The 24,375-nt window shown below is 35.8% G+C and overlaps 1 protein-coding gene across 1 annotated transcript in view; it reads right to left on the bottom strand.

The window, feature by feature from the left end:
* The window catches only part of CPXM2 (carboxypeptidase X, M14 family member 2), a 1,728,300-nt gene that overhangs the window by 291,156 nt on the left and 1,412,769 nt on the right, over positions 1-24,375 (bottom strand). The window lies entirely within an intron of this gene.

Raw genomic sequence — 24,375 nt, 5'->3', positions numbered from 1 at the left:
CTGTTTCCTTCTATGTTTATCATTCTTGGAATGTGTATTTTTTCAGTTTCCATTTATAGTTTAACACCATATTCCCTATCCCCAGTCCATAAACCTCTTTTATCATGACTTTTTATAATATCTAGAACATCTTTACATGTCTTTAAATATTTTTTTAATTCTTCTTTTTTTAAATTCATTTTGGAATTCCACATATTTTCTGTCTTCTGCTAAATTCTTGCAACTCACTTTCACCTTCATATAATCCCTCCTGGAACAAGATCTCCAAATCTTGTAAAGGCTCAACCATTTCACCTCACTCTCCTGATTCACTTCTTTCTTCTCAAACTGCTTCATTGCTCCTTTGCGCATCTCCACCTTTGCTACCACTTTTTGGGAGGGGAATGACTTCCCTCACATTCACAAGTAATTCTCACATTGCTCACTCCACTTCTTTTCCAGCCATCTCCTCTAAACTCTCAACAGACACCATACTCTTTCCTGTTTCTCCAAGCCACCTCTGCACCCAGACTGGAAGAAGGAAGCCATACAACAAACAACATCCCTGCTTACATAAGAGATGGAGATGTTCCCTTTTGTTATGGTAAAAATGTACCAATGTCAGTATGACCACCGCTTTGGGTCTCCATTGAAAAGAGGGCATTAACCTAGGGGGACTAATCCAGTCAATAACATGTCTATATAATAAAAAATAGACGTGATGTGAGATATTGCCAGCTATGCCAGAAGTAGGGCAGTGGATGTGCAACATATACCAGCATAGCTTGCTGGGGTTTTGTAAACAATTATATCATTTGTACATCAAACTGATTTATACAGAGGCTTGTGTTGAAAATGTATTTTTAAAGCTGCTTGGGTTAAAAAAAATGTGCTAACAGAGGGTCCTGCTGGGCAGAAAAGAAATACACCCGTATGTCAGACTGTATTGTAACTGTTGAAATGAATATATTGCAACAGAAGATGCTGGAAGAGAAGAGATTAATATCAGTCCAGCTAACTTTGAAAAATAGTCTGAAATTAAATTCCCTGGTTTAGGACATAAAGATAGTATCTTACAGATTTGATTGCAGCGAGACAGAAAATGTCTAGAAAACCAGGAGTAGGAATCCTAGTGTATTATCCTTGCCACCCTGGAAGGGTGGAAGTTTCTGAAATGGTTTTATAGCTTCCAGATGCTATAACACATCTTATCAAAGCTGTCTGTCTGTGTGTGTGTGTGTGTGTGTGTGTGTGTGTGTGTGTGTGTGTGTGTGTGTGTGTGTGTGAGTTTCTGAAAATGGTTTTATAGCTTCCAGATGCTATAACACATCTTATCAAAGCAGTCTGTCTGTGTGTGTGTCTGTGTGTGTATCTGTCTGTTTTAGCAAAGCTGTCTGTCTGTGTGTGTGTCTGTCTGTGTGTGTGTCTGTCTGTGTGTGGAGACGCGTGCTAGATTCTAGTTCAGTTTCTACTAAGAGGGGTAGTGTGGGAGCAACAGTCAGATGATCAAATGTATGTGATGTCATTCTGTAATCCAGCACTGAAATGATGCTTTAATACTAGATGAGACAGATGTCTCAGGGCAGTCTGTTTTTTGAAACCTGACCAAAAAGGATCACTCGCCCACATCATCTTGCCTTGCTATAGGAAGTGAACTAGGGAACAGTAATTCTTTAATCTGTCAGAAAAATATAGTGAGATTAGTTAAGTATTGTTTTTTGTATCTGCGTGAATATTTACATCTGTTATTTTTAATATTTCCTGTGTTTGAAACTCTGCTGTTTATTGTAAATAGACATTAGTATTTTTATTTTTTTATTGTTTAGTATTACATATATTTAACCTTTTCTTTGTGGTTGGTCTTTGAGACTATTTTAACCTTTGAGAGTACTTATATTTATTTGGGGACACTGTGGCCTCTCCTGAAATCCTTGCTGCATTGGTCACACACTACCATTTGTATTAGTATTAATTTCACTCACTACAATTGGGTACCCTTGTAAGAGCCTTAGAGTAGCTGGCTGGTGGCAGTGTAAATACCTTATAGTCCACGCAAATGTAGCAGAGTGAATAAATTTGTGCCAGGCTTTCCCCAGGTGTGTGTGTGTATGTGTGAAAATAAAATAAAATCTGTGTGTGTGCGATGACTACTTTGAGCAGGGACACTGAGCACTGGTTTCTCAGAGAGGGTGGCCGAGAACTTGCCTTGGAACACTAAGCAGAGGACTCAACTCTACAGCTGTGTCAGAGAGACTGGGGGGGACCCTGCCCCAGGATTGAGTGTATTCCCTGTGTAGTCCTAAGGAAAATTGTGCTTGGTGCAGAGAACTGCATCTGGAAATTGTGTGTATATCTATTTCTGTTCCAAGTGACCTTCACTCATTGGTGTCTGTGGTGAGGATTGAGACTCCTTGTTCACTGACCCAGAGGAGGGATGTTGCAACATGATTTCAGAAAAAGGAGTACAGTACAAAATCCATGGAAAAAGGGATAGTCTGAAGCTGAAGTCATTGGTAGACAAACCTAGATTCTGTTATATTACTGGATAAAATGATGAGCTGTGTAATAAAATTCACAGATACGTGCTTAAGACAGATGCATCTAAGTTAGACACAGGACAACACCCAGTACAGTTAGAAAACAATCCTGCTTCAGGAAAACAAGTATGAAAACAGACAGTTTACAGTTGCATGAAAAGGTTCTTGAAGTCATAACTCCTAATAAATGAGACTACGCCATCTGCATCCCAGATTAGGTTTCACATGGAACATCTCATAGAGTCTATTGCCCCTCTGTCCTACTGCACAACCTCTTCCTCATCACACTCTCTAGGCTTCATTGCCTTTGAGTACTCAAATGCCCATAGTAATTTCTTTTCTTTTTCCAAAATCTCTTTATTTGAATTTTCAGATATTAACAGCGATCCATCCAATCAAACACACAGAACACAGTACATACAAAAAGGAAACATTCAAAAAATTAATACAAGAAATGTATATACACTATATACAGTAGAAGTCACTTCATCAAATGGAGTATAAAAGGTTTTTAACATAACTTAAGAAAGTGATGGATAGTATAAGGGACATATTTTATGAAGAAGGTAAATATAGAAATTCAACTACTTATTATACTTAATGTACTTAGGGAATACAATTAGATATATAAAAAGGGAAAGAAGAGAAAAAAAGAAAAAACTAAAAACTGTTTATAATGCAGTTATTGCATAATATAAATGTGTCTTATGTCAGTGTACAAACCATCTTTCTTTAACAATTACATCTAGTAAGTTACCCCAATATTTGTTTCTTTTTTTGTTTTTGTATAAACTAGTTTGTGAGATGAGATGTATTTAATAGCAAGATTGCTAAAGCCTTCCCATGTCATTGGAGATGTGACATTCCAATTTTTAGTGATTATAAAATTTTATAAGGGCACATCGTGATAAGGACACTTTTTTTATTTTTGGAAGTTGAGTCATGTTACTGTGCAATATAGCTGTCTCCCATGACAGGGTTGATTTTTCATACCCCATCTTCTCTAACCTAGCTCTTGGAGCACCATAGGTTGTGTACCTTGCTACATTTCCACATGACATGGAGAATATCTGCAGTTTGGTTTGGGCAGTGAGGACATGTAGGCGAGAAGTTGAAATTGAACTTATTTAGTTTTGATGGGGTATAGTATACATTATTTTTCATAATTTCTATATATAGCAGCTTCTTAAAAGGAATGAATTTTATCATATTCTCAATGGCCAGTCTCTTTTTTTCATCTGTCAGAGATTGTTTTTTTTCTTGCCAATAGTTTGAAAATAATATAGAATTCTGGTGTTTTATGTTTGTTACAAGTTTATATGTCCTAGAAATTGTTTTCCCTTTCATCTCAAGGTTTTCTAGTATTAGTTTTACTAAGTTAATATCCTGCAAGTCGACTTGTGTTTGTGAGAATTTAGCATTTATGAGATAATGGATTTGGGTAAGAATAATAGTATATTTCTTAGTAAGATTTAGTTAGAGTCTTATTTGTTGTATATTGGATTCTCTCCATTGGTATATTTCCCATACTGTGAGATCTTTTGTCAGAGGGTAATTTGTTAGATTTAAGGGTTTATTGTTTATTAGTAGGTTGGGATTTAGGTGGAGTGGTTGTATAAAGGCAAGAGCATCTAATAATTGCAATGATTTAAATATTTTCTGTGTAGTAAGAATCATGTATTTAATTAGTGGGTGTATATTCTTAATGAATATGCCATTTTGATTTGGGTTTAAAATGGTAGGGATTTGCTGTTATACCCAAGGGATTTCAGTTCAGAACAGATTTTGGTCCATTGGGGTGTCCAGGTATTACATATGGGTCATGGCTTATTTATCTGTATTAGTCTGTAGGCAGTAATTATGGACCCGCTGTGGTGGTGCTGCGGTAGCGTTGTCGCTTCACAGTATGACGCTGTCCGGTTCGATTCTCAGAGCGTCTTCTGTGTGGAGACATGCATGAATGGGCGTACCTTCATTGAAGGCTGTGCAGCAGGGCTGGTAACTCGGCACGTAAAAATCAGCTACCAATCATTAGCGGACCGGAGTTCCTTTGTGGCGACCCCTAACCGGGAAAAGCTGAAAGACACAACAACAACAAGTCTGTAGGCAGTAATTATACTATAATAGAGTTTGAAATCAGGTAACCCCAATCCCCCTTTATCTTTGGTAAGTTTAAGTTTTTCATATTTAATTCTAGTGGATTTGGGGTACCATAAGCATCTTGATATAGCTTTTTCTTTATCAAGGAAGAATTTTTGGGGAATATTTGAAAAAGTAGCATTTAGTTGAAACCGTATTCTCTGTAAAAGGTTCATCTTAATACTAGCTTTTGAGACTAATGACATATTAATATTCTTCCACCTATTGATATCGCTTTCAATAATGGTCTATGTATGTGATAGGTTATTCTTTATCATATCCTTAAAATACCTAGGAATAATAATTACTTCTGACTTTATCTGGTAACTTATTTTGATCTCAATCATGCCCATAGTAATTTCACTTTGGATGTCTGTGTAAATGCAGGAGATTATTCACACTTCAATTTCCAGAGAAGGCTGGTAATATTCTGATACTGCAGCCGCCTGTCCTGGTCCAAGTTATTAAACTGCCACCAGCCTAGATTATCAAACTCTTTATCACTTCACTCTGTTAATACACCAAGTCATTATAAACTCATCTGATAGTGTGTAACAAAACAGTTTGAAAGTTCATGAATTACTTAATAAAAAAAAGGGAATCAGCTATAAGTGTTAAAAAAGTGAATACATAAAAATACTTTACCTAAAAAGAATAAGTTAAGCAGTAAAATTAACAGTAAAATAGAAAAACACAAAACTGCACAGGGAAACAGAATAAATAGCAAGAAAGAAAAACACCAATTTATAGTTGAGAATTGCTTTCTTGATAGTGTTAACTGAAAGAATGACTCTGTCCTAAATTCACACTGGGTGAATTTCCTGGCAGGCACACCATTGCAGAGAGCAACATTCACAAGCCCCTTCTTCTCTTCTTATTTCTTCTGACTTGTGTCTTTTCTATGAACAAAATCAGAGACGCAATTGAGCAGAGCTTGTCCTCCTGCTCTACGCCAGTTATCTCCTAAAGAAAAATTTTCTAATTGCTACATGACAGATTTTATTATTCTGACAGGAATAGTTATAGATCTTGTAACAAAAGGACAGTGCAATTACAATCCCCGATTCATATCTGTCATACATTTCACATCCCATGTACAACTGTGATAGTTATCAACAAAAAGCAAATACAAACATCAGTCAAAATCTCCAGATATTATCAGATGCATTCCACAGAAAAAGGTCACAATGTCCTACATCTTCATTCAAAGCATTTGTATTACAGAACTACACTGTATAGAAATAGGACAGAAATTCTCACAAATGTTTATGCCACTGAAAACACACATCACATATATTACGTTTCTGGTTTGTGTTTCAGATTTTATAAAGTGAAATTACATCAAACATATAATTTACATTATAATTAAAAAAAAAATCATGGCACTGGCATATTTATTGTAGGACGTCATATATGGATATGTTACTTGACTAACTTGAGCTGATTGAGATTAGTCATCAGATTCATAGAAGGTTACAAGGCTAATGGCTCTAGAGCCCTCAAATCTAGCTATATTTATCCTGAGTTACCCCATTTGTCAGTAATTAGGTAAGTGGAGTTTGCAGAGGTAAGAGTCTATGGTAATTAATACTGTCTTTGTCCATGAGGGGCATGGGTGCCACCCCAGGAGTGAATTTGTGGTCACCCATCCATTGATCTAGGCTGCATTTGAAAAGGGTCAGGGAGGGGCTCTGTTTCACATGAATTGGAAGTTTGTTCCAGAGACGTGGCAGTGTCTGGGAGATGAATCTAACTCTCCAGCATGATTTGTTCATGTTAGAAGTTGGTTAAGATCCCTGGAGTGAGTGACCCTTGTGCAGTTTGATTTATGAATGTGTAGCATTTTCATCAGGGCTGGTTCAGAGACTGTCCTGTATGTCAGGCACAGGTCACCACTTAGGAGCCTGTACGAGCAGAATACAGTGCGAGGGCTTTCAGTCTTGCCATGTAGGACTTGTATTTTTGTATCCTGTAATTTCTTGGTGAGAAACATCTGTGGTCTCTCCAGCTGTTGCAGGTGTCTGAGGTACTTGCAAAAGGGAGCATTGTACTCATTTATTGGTCTGATAACTGCTGAATATAATGGAATTATAACATCCTTAGATCTTATTGTGATGTCTTTACTTATTAGATGTGCCATGTAGAAGGATTTCCTTACTACTCTTGAGTATGTGGTGGTCGAAGTTCAGATTATTATCAGCCTAAGTACCCAGATTAAGTACCACTGGATCTACACTTTAAGGGGCTGCCTGCCTATAAATGTAACTGACATGGATGTCAGCTTTTCCAAAGGGGATAATAATGCATTTTTTGCATTTAGCTTTAGTCTCTGGCTTTGGACCCTATTACTTGTCTGCCTTAATCCTTTCTGCAGTATATTAACATCATTGGGGGACTCAACAATTGCTCCCAATTTGCAATCATTAGTGAACTTGATTAGCCACAGGCAGTAAACATTTGCCTGGACTTCTGAAAAATAAACTCTGAACAGTAAAGGACCCAGCACAGAACCCTTTGGTATGCCACTGGTGACTGGTCATTTGCTAGAGGTGAAGTCACCCACTTTTACAGTATGTCTTGTCAGTGAGCCAATTGGCTACCTATCTGGTGATGCAGGGGTTGATGCCCAGTTGGGAGTGAGGAACTGTCAAATTCCTTGGCTAGGTCAAGGTAGGTGGTATGCATTGTTTTTCCCTTGTCCAAGGCACTGGTGACTTCCTCAAAGAAGAAAGTGTGATCTACCCTTAATGAATCTGAACTGGGTTGGATACAGAGTCTGGAGATTACCAATGTCCTTGTTGATAAGGTCCATAATGATTGTTTCCATGGCCTTGGAGATGAGTCTAGTCAAGTGTGTGTCTATAATTCCTAGGATTGGCTGATGGTCTCACTTTGTGTAGAGGGATTACAGTTGCTGTCCTCCACATTCTGCTGGAACATAGCCAGTTTAATAGCCTGTGGTTAAACAGGGATCCAAGTGGGTCTGTTATGTTTTAAGTTGTTTAAAAGGCAAGCTGGTATGCTGTCTGGTCCCATTCATGCTGTGTTTTTGGTCTTGGAGAGTGCATAAGATTACCTGCTCTCTTGAGATAACAGGCTGAGGAATGATGGCAGATATGCTTTGGGGGATTAACTATGATCCTATATGACTGGAGGGGATAGAGGGGTGAGGTTTGCTCCATATCTGTCACCTATCAGGTTGGGTATTACCTCCAGTTGAGTCAAGGTGGTGCCATCCACAATCCAGTTCAGTGCATAGCTGGGTATTCCCTTTTAAATTTTAGACATAGTTGAAGAATGCCTTGTGAACTACCCTTAGCTAGGGAGCCTATTTTTGCTTCATAATTAACTTTAGAGGACTTGACAAGATAATCAATGTGTTTCTTTAAGCTAGATAGGGATGTCTTCCTCTGCTGAGCTAGATCCTTCTTATTCTTGGACATTAGTTTATTTATAGCCTGTTTATACAAGGGGTTTACCAGGCTGGCTTGTTTTTTTCAGCAAGACCTGATTTTAATTCAGTCAGGTACAACCGATTCTACGCAACTGCTTAAGTGGTTATACAGGGCATTGGTGTACATCTCTGCACAGGAGTTCATGTTCTGTGTTTGAGTGGACTTTGAAACTTCTTATACCATCATTTATTAAGAGGTAAGTTGTCTTAGAAATATTCTTGTACATTTTTGAGCTTGATTGGGTATCTGGCCTTATAATTAAATTGAATGAGACTGATTTATGTTCTGATCTTACCAGGGAGGGCAATACACACAGGGTAGGGGTGTGCAATGCCCTCCCATATTGGTGAATACTATGCCCAGAACATTTGAGCCCCTTCTGGGTGTGCTGACTGTTTCAGAGAATTTGCTTTGACAAAGTCTAAGAACCTCTGAGTCAGCATGTTTGTGGTCATGCACATCTCCCAGTTGATAGCAGGATAATTGAAATCCCCCATGAGTAAGGTGTTGGGCAAGTATTTCCAATAAGTCCATGTATATGGTATGCTTTTCCTGGTTCAGGATGGAGGACCTATAGCTAGCTATGATGTGGTAGGGGGTTTTGCCTATAGTTAGACATGGAGTACCTCAAGCGACTGGTCGTACTGTTTTACCAGTCTTGAGGTGCACCTATCCTTAATGAAGATGGATACACCTTTACCTTTGGGTTTTTCATGTTTGGTTTGTGGTCTGAATGTATGGAAGGTCTTCTAGCCCTGCATGGCCAGGATGCTTTCCATGGCTTTAAACCATGTCTCGGTGACTGAACAGATGTCAGCATCTTCTACGGTGAGGATTTCTTCCAGGGAGTGCAATCTCTTATTTAGACTCTTAGTATTGCCTCTGTATTTTAAGATAAGATACAGTTTACATATCTGATGGTGGTATGCTTATATTCTACCACTCTAGCATCTATCCTATCTTGATTCATACCTGAAATACAGATTCAGTTTTGTGTACATATATAATCTATTGTAGTGCATTGAGCACCATGATTACATTCCAAAATACGGGAAAAGGCAATCTTGGGTATCTTTCTGACGTCATAAAGATGCTTAAGAATTTTTACTATGTTCCCCTCACCACTGTTAAGCTCTGTTCTCATGCTAGAGCATTAGTAGTGGTAAGCATCCACCAAAGAACGGTGGTGATAACTGAATATTAGTTTTAAAACATCAAACTCTTTATTCAACCTTTCTTTTTGGCTGTGTGAAGTTTTTAACTTTTAAAGCGTTTTGCTCTTTCTACTGTTGCTCTGTGGAACCATTCTGTGTGCGTCAACAGCAATTATGTTGCAGCTTTTAAAGCTGTAAAACACATCATTCCTTCACATTTTTTTTTCTCTGACTAATGTAGAACACTGAAGGTTAAGCTCCATGCACTTCAAACAATTATGATCAGCTTTCTAATCATAACCCATTTTGTGTGTTCTTGCCATAGCCGTCCAGATTCACCTCTCAAGCTTTAGTCTCAGTTATTTTCGAAGTATGTTCCTTGAACGCACAATCTCATTACTGTCAAGGTTCATCTGGTTAGCACCCTCCTCACTGCCTGAATATAGGTTTCCCTCGATTCTCGTATCTTTTCTGCTGAAGAACCCCTGCAATAATTAAGAAACGAGGACAAAATTGAGTCCAGTATACTTGGGAATATCAGTGCTTATTGAAATCTCTCTCCCTCTCTTACTCTGGATGACTGGTGTTACCTAGTTACCCAGCTCTTTACATTTTTGTAATTTATCAGCCTCACTACTAGAACTAGCAAGTTGTCAAGACAATAATAGATTACCTGAATGGGAATTATCCTTTGCTTCTTACAATATTACTGAGGTTGCAAAGATGAATTTATCAGTGATATTTGTGTCATACTAAAGTCATAAGAAGCAGGGTAATTTAAACATAAATATTTGAAAGAGAATAGTTTATGCTTTCAGAGACATCATCTGGCTTCCATCCTTTAACCAACAGCTGGTGAATTTCTTTTGTTGCCATTTTAGTTATTTTGAATACTTTGCCATCCATAGATGGATATCACATTTGCACGCGTTATTTTCTGAAAACTTCTCAGCAAATCAAGTTACTTGCCAGTTCATAGTTAATGTCTAGAAATGCAGTCTAGGAAGCCATTTGGGATCTTAACACAAATTACCATTTACCCCAGAGCACTGGTTAAGTGGCAAAATCATATAGTAGAAAATATAGGATGTGGGAATGAAAGCCTGGACTAGAAGAAGCAGTTCTTTAATAACTGATAACCTTATAACCTTGTTCTCTGTGCTATAACCAGAGCAAACTATTAATATCCCAAATAAATATCTAATTTTAAGCATTTCCAGGAGCAAGAAACAGGATGAAACGTACCATTCTCTCCAATAAGGATTATTTTCAATTGATCATTAATTGTTATGTTAAGAAAGGAAATAGGAAGACAGCTGTCATTTCACAGTAATCACATTATAAATGAATTGTATAATGTTGTGGAAGCTTATGCTATCTTAGTAACTACTCATGATATGTAGATGCTGTCAGCAGCATTGTATTCATCCAGCTGTCAGGTTTCATATGAGACTAAGCAGTTCCGTTAGTCTTACCCATTTTTTGAGGTATTTAGAGAAATATGCAAATTATATACATACTATATATGTATGTGTGTGTATGTATATATGTATATATATGTGTGTGTGTATATATATATATATATATATATATATATATATATATATATATATATATATATATATATATATATATATAAATGTGTGTGTGGTATACAAACACCATTTAATATCTTTCCATTTGCACAAGACAGAGGTGAAGTATCAATGCAGTTTCATTGCCTATCATGTCAGCTTTAATAAGAAGTCTTTCAATAGCTTGAACATAACATAGTTTTAGAATCTTTAATATAAATATGAAGAGGCAATATTACATGTAATTATGGAGATACCTGGAGGAGTCATTAGGGTTTCAACTGTTCTGCCTACACACTCAAAGATCTTGAGAAAAATGTCTGTGGTACTGCGGTAGCGTTGTCGCTTCACAGTTAGACGTTGCCCGTTCGATTCTCAGTTAGAGCATCTTCTGTGTGGCGACATGTGTGAATGGGTGCTCCTTCATTGAAGGTTGTGCGTTAGGCCCGGCAAGCCAACACATAAAAATCTACTGCCAATCATTAGCAGACCGGAGTTCTGCTGTGGCGACCCCTAACCGGGAAAAGCCGAAAGACGCAACAACATTTCTTAATTTATGTCCAAAGCATCTGCTGCAGTTACCCATAATACTCTGCTTGATAATATTATCTGTTTTCTTTTAAATGATTTATCAGCTATGTGAAAAATAGACCTTAGATTATCAACTTTAGTAACACTATGTTCTCTCCTTTGGAAGTTACTGTTGGTGTATTGCAGGGTTAACATTAATCCTCTCTTCTAGTCTTCATTTTTATTAATGATATGATGAAGTGTGATTCTGCCAAATTAGTGCAATGAACAATGATTCTACCTTTCTGCTAGGTACTGGAACTATCTAATTTACAGCAAATTTACAGTACATTTCAAACTGAGTTATTGTCCGAGTCCCCTTACCGTGATACTAATAAAACCATGCCCATACTATTCCCAGAAAAGATACGGAGGTCTGAATATACCGATTATGATGTTTCTAGGAAAGTTTTGTAGTGATAACTTTTCTGGACAGCACTATTGCTGAAGTAGTCACTGATATGAAACTTGGAGGACTGTCTCAATCAGTTCACATCTGATAAGCATGTAAACATTGTAGTTGCCAGAAATAATGACAAGTTAAGCATATTGTTCCAGGCCAAAACTGTTCTTTTTCCAAGTGCCTGACTATTTCCCATATATATGCACCTTTTTACAACTACTCCTTGATATTCATTTCATAGTCTAAATTGAAGACTGGCAGCAGCATTCTTTCAGACAGCTCAGCATTGCAGACAGGCCTGGGTATTATTATTTTTATAAACATGGTGCACTGATTCATAAAGGAGTCTTATGTACTACTTTTAGCCTGCTGCTGAGGCTCCCACACATCAGAGGTAGTAGACCCTGGAGTACACAGACAAGTCAATTTCCCTTGAATGTGTTTGATTTTGTCAGCCTTTGTTTGTTTACTGTGCGATTCAGAGAAAGTCAATTAACCATAAGTGCTAGGAGTCGATTTAGAATCTGGGATAGGCTCCTCAGTTGTTGCATTGACTGTGAGCATAGTAAATACATATGAATGTGTCATCCTGTGAAGAGCTGGCTGTTAGTGAATTTAATTAATTCCTTAGCTGATGCAGTTATTTTTCTTTTCCTGGTTGTGTTAGAGGCATTCTGATTTAAAATACAATTACATTCACCTGCCATAACAATACTACCATTTGAGATTTGAACAAGCTGATTCAAATACTGTCTAACAGTCTTAACACCTAATCCAGGTATACAGTATGTATTAATGAAAGTGTATAGTTTACTGTTAATTTCTAGTGTAATGGGAACACAATGAACCTTTATCATCTTAATAGGAACTAAAACAGATATGTATTGGTGTTAAGTCTATCTATATCAGCTTGTAGTAAATGTCTCTTAAAGAAATATCTACGAATTAAATAGATAAAGACATTTGTTTAAATTCCCTCTTTTACAGCCATTATTTAAACCAATGATGAGTAAGGAGATGCATTTAAGATAAGATACATGAAATATGGCATAGAACTACATAAGTTAATGTTATAAGTTTCACTTCATAAATGAGCATAACACTTTCCAATATAAGGACTGTATATGATAGAATGAATGATCCTTGAAGTACATAATTTTCACAATGTGTATGTGAATACTGGTAGTAGACACCCCCCCCCCCAAAAAAAAAAAAAAACAAATACCATTAGTAGTAAGGAAGAAATTGCAAAATCATCTAAACACCACAAGGAGTCTGAAACTGCTTGTTTGTACAGAATAACTGTGCAAACAATCCCTCCCAGCAAGAGAAAAGATGGTGAGAGAGCTTCCTCTTTGCTATTATCAAAATAATCTAAGAAATTAGTAGAGGCTAGAAAAATTAAAATGTTTCTCAAATAAATGTTTTCCAAAAGTGCTGATCAAACTTTGTGTATAAGTAAACTTGTCTATACTATTTTTATATAAATACAGAAATGAAAAAAACAGCCCATATGAGGGCAACTGTGAAATTCTTACATGCTGTTTCAAATGTTAATATGTTAACATGCCACAACAAAACTTAATTGAACACAAAAAAAGTAAAAAAAAAAAAAACATTGTTGGAGACGAGACCTTAAAAACAAAGAAAATAATATGTTGAGCTATTATAATACTGTTGGCAATAAATCCCTCGAGTATAAGGAATCAAGTAAACCGAGGAATCCTTAAAGTAGTATTGCCCATTGTTCCTTACAAGTAAATAAGAAAACACCTCACTATTCAGTTAGACTTATTTACCCCCTTTCAACTACAGTAAACATTTTATTTATAAGAATAATTTTAAATAAGGAAAATATAAATGTGATGTAAGCAATATATTAAAAAAACAATGTTACAGTATAACATTACAAAGAGATCTGTATGGGATGTAAAATAAAGGAAATGGCATGAAATAACCTTAAATAAATTGTCCAGATATAAACCTGACTAAGTGAAAAGGTAAAAGCTATGAGTGTAAAGCTGTTTGAGTAGTGACTTCAAAAAGAAAAAAAAAACACTATTTTCACACTTAAAGTATTAAAAAAGCACAAACGTTCACAAACTGTAGAAAATCAGTCAGCACTGCTGGAGCCACACACTTCAGCAACTCAAGTAAATCCTTGTAGTAAATGGCCACAAAGCACTTTGGGAGCAGTAAAAACACTTTTTATTAAACCAAAATAACAAATAGATAAGCGCTTTCATCAAGAACCTTCTCAACTTCCATCAGATAAGAGCAAATACAGGAAAACACTTAAGTACATCCTGCAAGAGCATTAATTAAGTAATAAACCAATCCCATCACACTGACTAAAAAGGAACGCCCTGAACTCAAATATTCATGAAATGCAATCATAAAAATATTCTTAAGACTCTCTTTAAAACCAGCATTTAAATGACATTAAGTGCAAAGATGCTGAAAATAAATACAAATACACACATAATGTATAAAATCTATACAATGGTGTTTATATAAAAATGAAAATGTATATAACAATGTATATAAATATTTTTTATATTTTTTACCTTTCCATTGCTTTTAGTTTTAACAGGCAAGCAATGGGGACTGAATCGTTTAATCCTGGCCATTGCCCCACATTTAGGCAGACCTGCCAGATTAATTATTTCTTTTCCTAAAGCAGCCCCCATGGGCCACCTCTTTTATCCAAGTCAACAGTGTCCACAATGAAAAATGTAAAGAGTGGTCTGATTTTTCTGTGCAGTGTTTACTCAAGGCATTTGTGGATTTACCAAATCTGATTTCCCTAAAATGCTTATTCCGTCTTTAAATTTCCTCTCAGTCTTTCCGATATAGAAACATTCACATGCATTACACACTGCACAATAAACGACTCTTTCAGTATGACAGTGCACCTTCTTATTCACCTGTATTTTAAAACCATTTACTAAGAATTCATGGCCTTCCATCACAAAACTACACTGAGCACAGGAACCACATTTTTTTCATAGACCCTACATGTACAATGTTTCTGTTGGAATCTAAAATGCATTTCAAGTTCATCCCTCTCTTAAAAACAATATTTTGTTTAGTTCCAACACATTCTCTGATATCCCTATCATTAAGCAATATAGCCCAATTTTTTAATAAAATATCTAACACATCCTTACTATTGCTGTGAAAAGTAGTAATAAAAGCACATTTATATAGGTATCTATATCCCTGTCATTTTCGGGTTACCCAAGATACATAAAGACTTAGACCAACCATCTATGTGGCCCATAGTTGATGCAAGGGGCTCCATTACCCACCCTATAGCCAAATTCTTGGACATCAGATTGAAGGACTTTGTGCAACATGAACCTTTTCTATGTAAGGACTCCTGGGACTTTTGATTAATGTGTTAGAATTTGATGAACCAGTTTCATCACGATCAATGTCAGAGATTTATATACGGTAATACCGCATACCATAGGCATGGAATGGTTTTATGAATTGGTGGGTAAGGGTCTTCCCCAGCCACTGGTTAACACCTATGAGACTTTATTAGAACTAGTACTCACAAATAATTTCATTTTATTCAATAATTAACTGTTTTTACAAATTGAAGGTGTGGCAATGGGGTCAGCGTACTGTGGTTTGTATGCAAACATAATTATGTTGGAATGGGAAAGGAGATTTTTAATAAATACCCCATGGTTTAAGTTCTGTCCATTGTATACACAGTTCTTGGATAATGTCTTTATTTGTTGGAATGGTCCAAGAGAAGAGATCCCCCTATTTTTAAAATACATCAATGGCGCAACCAGTTTTTTAAAGCTCACACATGAGGTTAACAATGAACAAATAGCATATTTGGATGTCTTACTGAAGAAAGTGTGTCAGTTGAAGGTCTTTGTAGCCCAAATTCATAGGAAAGCAACCTATTCAAACAGCTTTCTGCATTTTGATAGTGCACACCCATTTAAACAAAAAAAGAGGGTTAGTAAAGGGCAAATTTGTAAGGGCAGCCCAGATGGTTAGTTTGTTTGATAACTTCTAAGATGAGTGTGACCATCTGAAAGCTATATTTTTTGCAACAAGGGTTACCCATTATGGCTCCTTAATGAAGTCATGATTGAGGTGGTCAACAAAAGAGAGAGAGTTTTTTTTTTAAACCCTTTCACCATGAGGTGATAACTGCCCAGGGCATGCCCCCAATTCATGGCTGTTTGTTTAATGGAGTAGGAACTGACTTGACCCAATCCAATGTTGGACAGAATTTAAATTTTAAATGTGCTTTTATTACTACTTTTCACATAACAGTAAGGATGTGTTAGATATTTTATTCAAACATTGGGCTATATTGCTTAATGATAGGGATATCAGAGAATGTGTTGAAACTAACCAAATACTCTTTTTAATGGAAGGATGAACCTGAAATGCATTTTGGAGTCTAACAGAAACATTGTACATGCAGGGTGTTTGAAAAAAATGTGGTTCCTGTGCTCATTGTAGTTTTGTGATGGAAGGCCACAAATTCTTAGTGAATGGTTTTAAAATACAGGTGAATAAGAAGGTGCACTGTCATACTGAAAGAATTGTTTATTGTGCAGTGTGTAACTCGTGAATGTTTCTATATCGGAAAGGCTGAGAGGAAATTTAAAAACTGAATTTATGAGCATTTAAGGGATATCAGACTTTGTAAATCCACAAATGCCTTGAGTAAACACTGCACAGAAAAATCGGACCACTCTTTCAAATTTTTCATTGTGGACACTGACTTGGATAAAAGAGGTGGCCCATGGGGGCTGCTTTTGGAAAAGAAACAATCTAGCAGGTCTGCCTAAATGCGGAGCAATGACCAGGAATAAACAATTCACTCTCCATTGCTTGCCTGTTAAAACTAAAAGCAATGGAAATGTAAAATATATAAATATTTATATACATTTTTTATATATACTTTCATTTTTATATAAACACCATTGTATAGATTTTATACATTGTGTGTATTTGTATTTTCAACATCTTTGCACTTGTTAATGTCATTTAAATGCTGGTTTTAGAGTGTCTTTTTAAGAATATTTTTATGATTGCATTTCATGAATATGAGTTCAGGGAGGACCTTTATAGTCAGTGTGATGGGATTGGTTTATTACTTACTTAATGCTCTTGCAGGATGTACTTAAGAGTGTTTCCTGGATTTGCTCTTCTCTGATGAAGTTGAGAAGGTTCTTCATGAAAGCGCTTATCTATTTGTCATTTTGGTTTAATAAAAAGTGTTTTTACTGCTCCCAAAGTGCTTTGTGGCCATTTACTACAACGATTTACTTGAGTTGCTGAAGTGTGTGGTTCCAGGAGTGCTGACCCACTTAAAGTATACCTGCCCCCTTTTTCCCATTGATGAACACAGTTGATTGCTATAACAGAAAACTGAGCCAAGTTCAGAGGAGCTCATTGGGAAATTTGAATCAACAAAACTGAGGAGTAGCAAAGCACACCAAAAAAGGCATAAAAATATTCCTCGCATAATAAAGCCACCTGCTATTGTCACCAAACTACAAGATCAGTGAGAGTCAACCTTGCAACATACAAAAAGACAACAGACTCCCATTCACCACACAAAACAAAACCAGGAAGTGTGCACCACCAAAAGAATGCTCATGCATGAAAACAAAATCCTCCAACAAATCCATGTCCCCAAAAGAAATTCACACACTTATATCCAGAGGCAAGATTAGGTCACACCAATCCCCATCTCTGACACCGCCGAGCCCAAACTACATCGCACAAACCAGTCACACAAATATCCCCCTGAAGGAAGCACAGAAACACTCGTATCAAAAATCTCACTAGATCCAGTCAAGCGCACAGCACCATAAGAGGCACTACAATAAACACTACAGGAGTCACACCGTAAGAGGCACCACAATAAACACTACAGGAATCACACATCACAAACACAAATCAGCCATTGCAAAACTTAGTCAAGTCTATGCAGGAAAAACAGAGAGAAAGAACAAGACGTATGAAAATAAATAGCACAGATACTACCATGAAAAATATTAAGAACTGCTAAGTAGCATATATATATATATATATATATATATATATATATATATATAAATCAGTATATTAATAATATAATAAAGGGAGACTCTAACTATTGAAAATTCTAAGATGTAGCAACTATATAAAATATGATTAAATGAGTAAAAAGAATTTCAATAACCATAATAATAATTACTACTCTAATTAGTGAAAAATAATATATAAACATTGTATATGAAGCCATAACTAGTGATCTACACAGCAAGTACCCTACTATAGAAAATATATAAATGAAATCAAAATATTTTGCCTTAATGACAGAAGCTCTGTCTCCCTCTCCAGTGTTCAGGATGCTAAACAAGGCAGGATCAGCAGTGAACTGGAATTATTAGAATGTCATAAAATAAAAAAAATAAAATATATATTTTAATGTAATGACATTACAGTATTTGAATAATTTGTCTTTTAGTTTTTTCTTTCTTTCATTTGTCTTCCACCCAGGTCTCTTTGCCTGTCTCTTCAGGGTAGAACCGATCCAATCCTTATCCTCAGATTGTTCAAGAATGTTATTTTTCAAACGGGAAACACCTGTGTCCAGTTCCTCAAAGATTTTAGTTTCATCAGGAAGAAATATTTTCAGTCTGGCTGGGAGCAAGTGAACTTTGATTTTTCTTTGTCTCTGATTAGTGGAAGAAAGCATTTCCTTTTGGAAATAACAGAAGTAGAGTACTGATTAGTGGAAGAAAGCATTTCCTTTTGGAAATAACAGAAGTAGAGTAATCATCATCAAAACTAATGATTCTGCCTTTGATTTTAGTAGGAGACTTGGACCAAGCAGTTTTAAGAATAAGTTCCTTGTCTTGTGAGGAAAAAAAATCACTATTGTAGTTCACAATAAAACTTTATTCTTGGAGGAAGTTGTAGTGACCAAAGATCTATGTGCTCTCTCAACACCAAATGACATAGCTTCAGGTAGTTCTAAGACTTTAGGGAGCCAAGAAGTCATCAAGCTTACCATGTCATTTCCTTCTGTTTTTTTCTCTGAAAGACCAAATATTCTTATATTGCTTCTGCGTGATCTGTTTTCTAGATCATCTGGTTTATTCAGTAGAAGGGTGTTTTGTTATAATAAAAATTCAGCATTGTGTTCATCTTCATTTAGTCTCCCCTCCATGTCATTCAATGAATCCTCAATGCCAGTGATTTGAGCCATCTGATGCTACAGAGCCTCTTGGATTTGGTCCATTTGTTTTAAACACTTTTCTTTAAAATTGGCCAATCTATCCATTTTTATTGACCATTCCTGAATGCTGACAAGAACAGACTACAGTTCTTTTTTAAAAGTAAACTTTTGAGAGCTGGCTTTTAAGGGACTCATTTCAGAGCTGTAGTATAGGAGAATTTCCAGATAAAGGTTTGACGGGAAAATCTCAAAATAACAGGATAAATATATCATCAACTTTGACTGGTAAGATAGCTTAAAAATGTTTTTTCCTGTCAGAAATCGAAAATATAACAGAACAGGAAAAAAATGCTGTCATGTTGTCAGCATCCTTGCCATGCCCCCTCAAACACATATACTCAAGTGAAAAGAGAGCTTATAAATGGCAACAGCCAAATTGATATGGATCTTGTTACTTAGGATATGAAATACCAGCTATAAGACATTATAAAAATTGCACAGTCAGATTAGTTTTAAAAATCATGAAGTTGAGGTTCAACTCTCCAACATTTTCAAAATAATTTGCATGTTAAGGTCACTTCATACATTCATTAAAATTTAGATTTAAAAAACATTAAAGACTATGGATCTAGATGATAACGAAATTACTAGAGCAGGTGTGTTTCCAGCATTTGGAGCTGTCAAAGCTATTTAAAAACAGCATAGATTATTCAAGTTGCTAGAAGTTTTAGTAGTACCTTTGAGTCTGTTAAAGGCATTGCAATAAAAATTGCCATGAAGTGTATGGTTGTCCTCCAGAGTACATTAGCACTTAATTACCTACTAACATCACATTGTGGGACTTGGGGACCACTAGAATCAGGATGATGCAGTTATATACCTGATGATAAAGGTAAAAGTATTAAAACAAATTTGAAAGTTGAGAAAAGTAATGAAAAGGCATATAATTAGGTAACATCTCTTGGACAGATTAAACTGCAAATCTATTTACCAGCTTGGAGGAAACTATTTTAAAATATATGTTGGTAGTTGCATTATTGTAATATTAATCATTAAAATATTTGTCTTACAAAAACTTTAACTAGAAATGATATAAATCCTGTTCATTCAAGCTATATTACAGCAGTTAGTACTAATATAATACATTTGTAAAATAACTACAGAAATGTATCCTTCTTTGGGGAATTTAAGAGGTGGGGTTAGAACAGAGCTTACATAAATACAATTCTTTCTAGTATATGCTTGAAAATGTATCCATTTTAAAATAAGCTTCTCATTTTATAGTTCAGCCGTATATAGTGTCAGTGGGAATGTACAGCCAAGCTGTGTTCAGTCAGTGTCCTTTGGGTCAAAACACTGACAAAGAAGCATATCATTCTAAGTTTCAATAGAGAACATTTTTGTTTATTGTCAGTATAGAAAGACACAATTAAGAGACATTTTACAGCTTAAAGCCATTTGGAGTGATATTTTTGCTGTTGAATTTAATGGTGCAAGGTCTAGGAATTGAGGCTAAAATGTTTGTGCAGAACTACAAAGAAAAAGGTACAAGACATCTGAGCTTTTAGTACAATTGATTGTAGTTCAGAATACACAGGATACAATACATATCGAGTTCAGTGAGTAATGTCAGTCTGAAGGAAATTTCGGTCTGACAGTTCAGTTACAAGTGATTTTATCTATGCTGCTGTCTGCCATTCTAATGTAAATATTTGTACTAAGAAATTTTTTTTTCTGCCTGTTGTATTAATTAATGCTGCAAATCGACTATGGAAGACTTCAGAGTGATGTTTATGCTGAAAGTGCATAACAGTTTGAACAGGAACATTTGTCACTTATGGACAGACAAGTGCATGTTTCGGGTAACTTGCTCAGAGTACCAAAGAAGGCAAACAGAAGTGGAAGGAATTAGACTGTGTACCCTTGACTTCAGCTCAACAACAGCTTGTAGTCTTAATCCTCTGTATAAACTGCAGAACAGCATGCTAACTGGAAAGACAGGTTATTGACCATTTCAGGTCATTCATTAATTGAAAAAAAAAACTGTCTGCAAAACAGTATGTTTACTTTTTATATAGTTACCAGGTAAATGCAAGAGGCATAAGAACTTTGTCAGGGATAGCACTAAAGCACTAATGACTTGGAGACACACAGCAAAGCAGTGGAATCGTAAACATAGTTACAGCATGAAAACTTTTTGCAGCTCATAGACTTAACTGCCTGCACTAAACTGTGTGGCACAATAATTGCTTAGGATGCTACATGTAGTTATAAGAACCCATAAAATGCCCATAGCATCATATGCAAGTTCAGTTTAATTACTGAGAATGTAACTGCAACTGTACTGCTAAAGCCGACTACCCTTTATGTATGAAAGAGTGGCTTTCCTCTTCTCGTCCATAATAGACATTCTCAGCTGAATGGGATATTGCCTGACAGTGGCATGAATAATTAATGGCACAATCCCCTACTTTTCAGTTATGCTGTATAAAAGAGATGATGATATTTTATTGTCTGCTGTATTCTAATTCTGTGTAGCAGAAAGGGAGATTCTTTTCTGCAGTCAGACATGCTGTGCAGAATTCTGTATATTTTTAAGTCCACTGCATTAATAATCTTTCATAGTGACCGAGTTTCATGTCTGTGACCTTAATAGCCTGCAAATGCTTCAGTGACATAAGGTAAATTATCTCATTTTAGACATTTTGGATTAGCATTTGGTTTTATTACAACATCTGTATACATTGACTGACGTAATATATTCTGAAATGCCTCTTCAGATTAGTATGTCTTCCATTCTTCAGTCCTCATTTCTACGTTTAAAATGTCCGTCTTAAGTTCCCTTCTCTGCCTTCATTGTCTCAGTACACCACTCAACTACATCAAAAGTAATAGCTTAAGCAGCTTATATATATATATGACCAGTAATGAAGTATATTACATCTGTCTCATACCTTATTTACCCATACCTCATCCTTAGATTTACTCTTTATATTTTGTTAATGCTTTTTAAACATCATAGAATTTTAGTCTACATATTTCAAGGTTTTCTTTGTTCAAGAGACATGGCTTGTTAGTATTTCTTTCTGTAAGTATTTCATTTTAATAGAATTCCATTTTTCTGTATTATATTTTCTGTACAAGAATTACTAATTGCTTTAAATAATATTTTCAAAGTTTAGTATTTTCTCTTTCTGAAAATTCTCACACCTGCCTATCATTTACATGGATAGTGTCAAATGAGTCCATGAGACAGTGTTTCCATCTAGATAAGAAAATAAACGCAAGTAAGTAAAATGCAATGTAATACAACAGAGATGAGTAATCTGGAATATTGTGACTTAAAAATGAAGTAAACCATAGAATACTGTAGTGCCGTGTGGTGTAAAAGTTGCAACACACTACGGAATATTTTAACTAATGTAATGTAGGGTAGTAAAGTACCTCAAAATACAGTACAGTCATCTAGGACTTCAGTTACAGCCTGAAGTATGAAAATAGTGCAGTCTGATCTTGCTAACTAGTAATCTCCTGTTAATATCGTCAATCTGCGATTAATGAATTAAACAATATACGCATAACAGTTTGGTCAGTGTACATGTGATGAAGTACAGAGATTGGTCATATTATGCAATGGGATTTGGAAACTTTGCAAACTGTTGTCCTTGTGTTTGTGTGTGCATGTGAGAGTGCATTCTTTGATGGTTGATGTCTCAAACAGGATTACTTCCTCTCTTTTCCTTTTACTGAGCTCTGGGATAATTTCAGCTCCCCACTGACTCTGAAGTTGATTAAGATGGAACTGAAGAATTGACAAACGAGTAAGCGAAAGAATGAATGAAATGCTTATCAGTTTTTCAAATTGCAAATTTTGAAAGTTTTTAAGTTTTTAAAGTACAATTTTGGAAATGACACTTCAATCACATAATGCTGATGCACATAACATACACCATTCTGCTATGTATGTATGTAAGCTAAGTCAGAGGAAACTGCATCAGATACTTAAGCAGCCAGCCTTCCCCCTCTTATGCTACCAACCTTCTAGGAGTGCATTCTAACTTCTGAAGTCACACTAAGTCACAAAGCAAAGCATCGCTACAGACATGAACATCTTTGGTGGCAGCATATTTAGCCTGTATAACATACTTGTCTGCATGTGCAGGGACCTACCACACAGTACTATCGGGTTACTTCCATCCTTCTTATCCAGCCATCCTTTTCTTTTGCTAAGTGTTACTTCTGTCTATAAAGACAGTACAGAAGTTAATCTGTTAGTCTGACTCGCACAACATTCTTAAGCACAGTTCAGCAATCTTTTATGTGCTTTGTTATAAATGCATGTCTCCGATACTCTAGTTACAGAGAGACAACTTTCTTATAAATCTCATGATTCATATCTTCAGTATGTGTATGTGTGATTCGATGGATTCCTGATGATAAAATCTGGACATACTGAGCAGCTACCTTTTGACAACAATATTACTCTTATGAAACAATCTGAAGGTGAGGAAATTGGTGTAACCCAGAAAACAATGGAAAGGTACAAAGATATAGGACTGAAACTGGGGTAAGCACGTTACCATATATCAGAAACATGTACTGTTTTCGGAGTGTGTGGAATATACAAGTAAAAGGGCATTTTTGTGCTTTAGATAGAATGAAAACTACAATGAATTACAGTCAATTCTAAGAAAAGGTGAGAGGACTTTTCCATTAAAAAAGGTGACCAGAATTGAAGACTAGACTAGGTTAGGTGCAACAAACCGTGTACTGATATTTACAGTGTAATTATGGCAGAATGAATCAGGTTTAAAACTACATAACTATTTAGACTAGTCAGGTGTAAAGCAGCATAACTATGTCATAATAGAAATTATCATATTGTCAGTATGATGACTCGGTGGCTAAGATATTTGCCTCCCACTTCCATGGTCTAAAATTCAGGTCTGACCTCTGTACACTGATACAGGCTGATAGGCTCGTTTCAAAAGTCCGTATGTATTATATTGCATTTAGCCTTGATAATGTGACATGTGACTAGTTCACTTATCTTGTTAACAAATGAAACTTAATACAATCTGAAAGTGTTAGCAGCACAATATGCTCTCTTCAATACTGAAAGAGCACATCATAATTATTTTGTATGGTGGTCCGTACAAGAGCAGAATGTGCATTTTCATCATTAGAAACAGCAGTCTTAGATATACCTGGCTTTCAAATATACTCTGATGGAACATATACTTAATAGGCAGACTCTCTTGGCATATATCCTATATAAAATCCTGATATGTGCATTATCTCTTCTAATAAAATCATCATCAAAAATCAAATTCAGTTAGTATACAACCATC

Source organism: Protopterus annectens, chromosome 14.part0 (assembly GCF_019279795.1).
Source record: "Protopterus annectens isolate FY-2018-M chromosome 14.part0, PAN1.0, whole genome shotgun sequence".
Classification (NCBI taxonomy): domain Eukaryota; kingdom Metazoa; phylum Chordata; order Ceratodontiformes; family Protopteridae; genus Protopterus; species Protopterus annectens.
The sequence above is the reverse complement of the archived record's forward strand: the minus strand, read 5'-3'. Positions and strand labels throughout refer to the sequence as shown.